We start from the raw sequence: 5,840 nt of genomic DNA, 5'->3' as shown, positions 1-5,840 counted from the left end.
CAATGTGCCCATCAGCTCTGCACCTCCACAAAATCATGCTTCCGACCTACAAGTTTTGTTTCCCAAGTGGCTTCTGTGGATCCAGGGTTACTTTTCCCAGGCCCTCTCACATGTTTCAGTTTTGGATGTGTAGGGATGGGATAAGGAAAGCCAAGGCACAGATGGAATTCAGCTTATCTGAGGATGAAAAGCATAACAGGAAGAGATCCTATATGTACTTTGCTCAGAAAAGAAAGGCCAAGGAGAGCGTACCCCATCTGATGGATGAGAAGAGTGAACTGGTAATGACAGACATGGAGAAGACTAATGGACTCAACAACTTCTTTTCTTCAGTCTTCCCTGCCAGTCAGGCTTCCCAAGTCTTTCATTCCCTGAACCCATAGATAGAGACTGGGGTGTGCAAATTCCCACCTGTTGTAAGTGAAGAGAAGGTTTGAGTCCACCTGAAGAAGGTCAAGAAGTACAAGTCTATGGGGCTTGATGACTTGCGTCCAGGGAGTGGAATGCTGTGGCTGAGGCTGTGGATGTTCCATCCTTGGGGGTGTTCAAGGCCATGTTAGATGAGGCCCTGAGCAACCTGATCTAGGGGGTGGTGTCCCTACCTATGGGGGGTTGGAACTACATGATCGTCAAGGTGCTTTCCAACTCAACAGTTGTATGATTCTCTGATTCTGTGATTGTGCTTGTTATAAATGGCTCAGGATTCAAATTAGGATTAAATAAAAAAAATAGGATGTATTAAAAGAATATAAAGGAATAGAGGTAAGCAAACAGCGCTGGGTGCACCGGGAGTCTCCGCTCCACCAGGACGCACACCAGTTACATCAAGCAGCTGATTTTTATGCACCTAGACTAATACATATTCATTACTACTTCTAAAAAAAACAGGTTATTATAATTAGCATTTATAAGCATTTACAAATGCTTTCTCCTACTTTTACTGTTCCTGTTCAGTTTAAACAATATATACCTTTCTCTGATGAATGCAATTGCCACGGGTCCTCCTCCTCTTTCCAGAATTGTGTTCCATTATGAACTTCACTCAAATTACTAACCCACCACTTAGGTTCGACTGGGCCAGCTACCCAAGGCCAACTTTCAGCTCCTCCTGGTCCCCTACAAACCCAGCAATTGCTAAGATTAAAAACCTTACCCACTTCCTCCCCCAAAATGAAAAAATTATTTCCATGGCTCAATTGCCCTTGTAAGAATAGTACCAGGAAGTATAACATCCTTCTGCGTCGTCCAGAGAGTATCGTAAAGGTGTGAGAAATGCCTTGGGGTTGGATCCACCTCCAGAATCTATTTAAACTCGTGTCACTGTTCAGCCTTTGAGGGTGGTTCAGCTCCTGGAAAACTAATTACAATAGGTTAAAGAAAACAAAATTCTTACTATATACATACATTTTCCGTTTGCTCGTTTGTTTCTTTCTCTGGGACAGCTTGATTTCAGTGCGGGAGAAGTCCGGTAGAGGCCCTCACACTCGGCAGTCAATACTCGTGGGGGTTGCCTCCCTCGGTAGACTATACACACCACAGTGGAGAGTCCTGCCCCGGTCTTGCCTTCTCACTTTTCTTCATTGCAGGCTTGCTTGTCCCCTTCTTCTGGTATTTCATGTAGAGCGTGCCCTATTTCCGGAACATTAGTTCTTTTTAGTTTTAACTTCAGTTCCCCAGGAGTGGACTCAACCCTCCAAGTTTTGGTATTTATTGGTCCTTTTACTCTGGATGCATGGGTCCAACCCCTTTCTGCTGTTCTCACAGCTGTTTCAGTGGTAAGTAAAACAAGGTACGGTCCCTCCCACCGGGGCTGTAAAGATTCTTCTTTCCAAGTTTTTATTAAGACCTCATCCCCTGGTTGTATTTTATGGATGGCAAATCCTAAAGGTGGTGTTTGAACCAGTATTACAATTTCTCTTAGTTCTTGCAACCTTTTCCCAATAGTAATTATATATTTCTGGATACTACGATCCTCAGCTACATTGTCTCCCAGAGGCATTCCCTGTGAATAAGGCATACCATATAACATTTCATATGGCGATAATCCAGTCTCACTGTGTGATTTAGTTCTTATGTTTAAAAGTGCGAATGGTAAACATCGAGTCCAAGGCATTTGTGTCTCAACCATTAATTTAACCAATTGCTGTTTTATTGTTTGATTCATTCTCTCTACTTTCCCTGAGCTTTGTGGGTGCCACGGAGTATGATATTCCCACTGAATACGTAATGATTGACATAATAATTTTATTATTTTAGAAGTAAAATGTGTGCCTTGGTCAGAATCAATGTACTGGATTATCCCATATCTAGGTATCAGGTGTTCCAATAAAATTTTTGTCACCACTTGTGCTGTAGCTTGTGCCACAGGATAAGCTTCTACCCATTGTGTTAAATGATCCACAATTACCAATAAATACTTGATCCTCCCTACTTTAGGCAATTCGGTAAAATCAACTTGTACTCTCTCAAAAGGCCAATATGCTGTTTTTCTTCCTCCCGCTGCTGCCTGTTGGAATATTTTCTTATTTATTTTCTGACAAGTTAAACAACCTTGTGTGACTTGCTTTGCTATTTCAAAAACCCCTATACAACCAAATTGTTTAAGTAAATGATTACTTAATGCTCTTGTACCCCAGTGTGTTTGTGTATGCAAACGTTCCAATATTTGTCTTGCATAAGCCTTCGGTAACATCTCTCGCCCGTCTGGCAATGTCCATTTTCCTTGCTCTAATTAAGCACCTATTTTCTCCAGTTTTGTTTGTTCTTCAGGAGTGAACCTCTTTTCTTCTTCTTCTTTTTCTTCTTCTTGTCTTTCTTCTTCCTGTACTATATTAATTTTAGCAGCCTGAATTCTTAGAGCTGCTTCCTGAGCTTCTTTGTCTGCTAGATTATTTCCCCTAGTGTGGTATTCCAATCCTTTCGGGTGCCCTCTTACATGTACTACTGCTATTTCTTTAGGTTCCCTTAATGCTTTTAAAATTTTCCTTATTAATTCTTGATGTATAAGATTCTTCCCTTGAGTATTAATTAAACCTCTTTCCTCCCAAATCTTTCCAAAGGTGTGAACCACTCCATATGCATATTTAGAATCTGTATATATAGTTCCACTTTTTCCCTTCAGTAATTCCAGGGCCCTGTGTAGGGCATACAGCTCGCAAGCCTGAGCTGACCATGATGGACTCAGGGGGCCTGATTCCACAGATTCCAGGTGTTTATTAATTATGGCATACCCTGATTTTCTTTTTCCCTCCACTACTCTGGAGGAACCATCTATGAATAGTATCTCCCCCTTCTCTAATTCAATATCTCTCAAATCAGGTCTTACTTTAGTCTGGGTCTCGATTACCTCCAAACAATTATGTTGTAGTTCCTCTGATGGTTTTCCAAATAAAATTTGTGCTGGGCTCTGAGCAGAAGTTATCTTCAGTTCTAAATCAGGGGAGTCAATTAGTATAGCTTCATACTTTAGGATCCGACTGTCTGTTAACCATTTCTCCGCTCTCTGTTGTAAGACGCTTCTGACATTGTGTGGAGTGTACACTTTTAAGGGGGCACTGAAAGTAATCTTTCTCACTTCTTCTATTAATAATGCTGTAGCGACCAAAGCTTGAAGAGAAGCAGGCCACCCCCTACTTACTGGATCAAGTAATTTAGAACAATACCCCATGGGTTTTTTAATTCCTGCCCACTCTTGAGTAAGGACTCCATATGCTGTCTGGTTTGATGTGTTCACAAAGAGATAAAAGGGTTTCTCTAGATCTGGGAGACTTAGTACAGGTGCTTGTATTAATGCTTTTTTTATTTCTTCAAATTTTTGGTCATCTTCTGCGGACCACTTAAATTGATCATCAATTAATTTCTCATATAAAAATTTAACCTTCTCACTATAGCTTTCAAGCCACGGTCTACAATATCCTAATAATCCCAATGTTTGCCGAATTTCCTTTTTAGTTTGTGGGGGTCTTAAGGAGAGGATCCCTAATACCCTGTCAGGATCCAATTTCTTTTCTCCCCTGCTTAACCAGTGTCCTAAGTATTTTACCTCCTGTTCCACAAATTGTAACTTTGATCGAGACACCTTTAATCCCTTTTCCCCCAGGAAATTTAACAAATCAATAGTAGCTTTTCAGGTTCCTTCTTCAGTCTCTCCAGCTATTAATAAATCATCCACATATTGCAACAACTTTACCTCCCCAGGTAATGTAAAACTTTCTCCAAAGTTTGACCAAATAGATTTGGTGACTCAGTAAAACCTTGTGGTAGCACGGTCCACCTTAATTGTTGTTTTTGTCCTGTTTCCGGGTCTTCCCACTCAAAAGCAAAATAATCCCTGGAATTTTCATCTAGAGGACAGGTCCAAAAGACATCTTTTAGATCTATTACGCTATACCAAGTATATTTGGGAGAGACGTGACTCAGCAGAGTGTAAGGATTTGCTACCACAGGGAATTTAGTGATTGTTCGCTGATTTACAGCTCTCAGATCCTGTACCATTCTGTATGACCCATCCGATTTCTTTACAGGGAGGATGGGTGTATTGTGAGGTGACATACATGGTTCTAAAGTCCCTTCTTCCAAAAGTCTATCAACTATGGGTTTTAATCCCCTTCGACCCTCCATTGGTATAGGGTATTGTTTAATTCGAATAGGACGATGTGGATCCATTATTTGCACATTTATGGGGTCCATTTTCATTTTTCCAATTTCCCCTTCCTTATACCACACTGAAGGGTTAATAACCTCTTCATCTTTTCGTGTTAAAGTGTATAATTTAGTTTGCAATTTATCCCCTTGACTTTGAATGCTTAAGTTTAATTTTAAAATCAGATCCCTTCCCAGTAAATTGTACTCCGCTTCAGGGAGCAGAAGTAAATCATTAAGACAAATCTTTTGATCAGTTTCTATTTCCACATCTTTTAAAACAGGAACCTTAAAAGGCTCTCCTTTTGCCCCTATTACAGACGTGTAATTTTTCCCTTCTTTTATTCCCTCTGGGAGTTTTTGAATAGTGGATCTTTCAGCTCCTGTGTCTACTAAAAATAGTACTTCTTCTTTTTGGGGACCAATTAATAATTTTATCAAGGGCTCTGTTGATGTTGAAGTCCCCAGAAGATATAGCCCCTGACACCCCTATTCTTCTTTAAACATTTTCTCGTCTTGTTCCCGCTTACGGCAATTCTTCTGCAAATGTCCCTTCTTTTGACAATAGTAACAAGCAGGGATCGCTGAATTCCCTTGAGACGGCTGACCTCTAGGGGCTTCTTCGATACTTCTTCTCTTCTCCCTCTCTCCTGACAAGGGCTTTTTCTGACTCTCTTTTATTGCTGCTACAAAGATCTTGGCTTTTGCTTTTTGTTTCTCCTCATCTCTCCTGACATATACTTTTTGCGCTTCTCTAAGTAACTCTTCTAATCCCCTCTCTTGCCAGTTTTCTAGCTTTTCTTATTTCCTTCTTATGTCCCCCCAGGATTTGGCTACGAATTGTGTTCTAAGGAGTGCGGTTCCAATTGCTGTATTCGGATCGATCCCCGAATACATTTGCAGGCTTTTCTTTAATCTCTCCAACCATTCTGTTGGAGATTCCTCTTTTCCTTGGTGTTCATTGAATGCTTTATTAATGTTTTTTCCTCGTGGAACCGCTTCTCTTATTCCTTGTATAATTATTGTTCTCAAATCTCTCATATTTTGTCTCCCCTGGGGTTGCTGGTGGTCCCAGTGGGGATCCACATTTGGCCATTTTTGATCTCCTGGGGGTCCTGCTTGATTTTGTCTTTCCCAAATTCTCATTCCAGCTTGCCTGATCATTCCCCTTTCCTCAGCAGTAAATAAGATGCCTAAAA

Source organism: Anas platyrhynchos, chromosome 31 (genome assembly GCF_047663525.1).
Source record: "Anas platyrhynchos isolate ZD024472 breed Pekin duck chromosome 31, IASCAAS_PekinDuck_T2T, whole genome shotgun sequence".
Classification (NCBI taxonomy): Eukaryota; Metazoa; Chordata; class Aves; order Anseriformes; family Anatidae; genus Anas; species Anas platyrhynchos.
The sequence above is the reverse complement of the archived record's forward strand: the minus strand, read 5'-3'. Positions refer to the sequence as shown.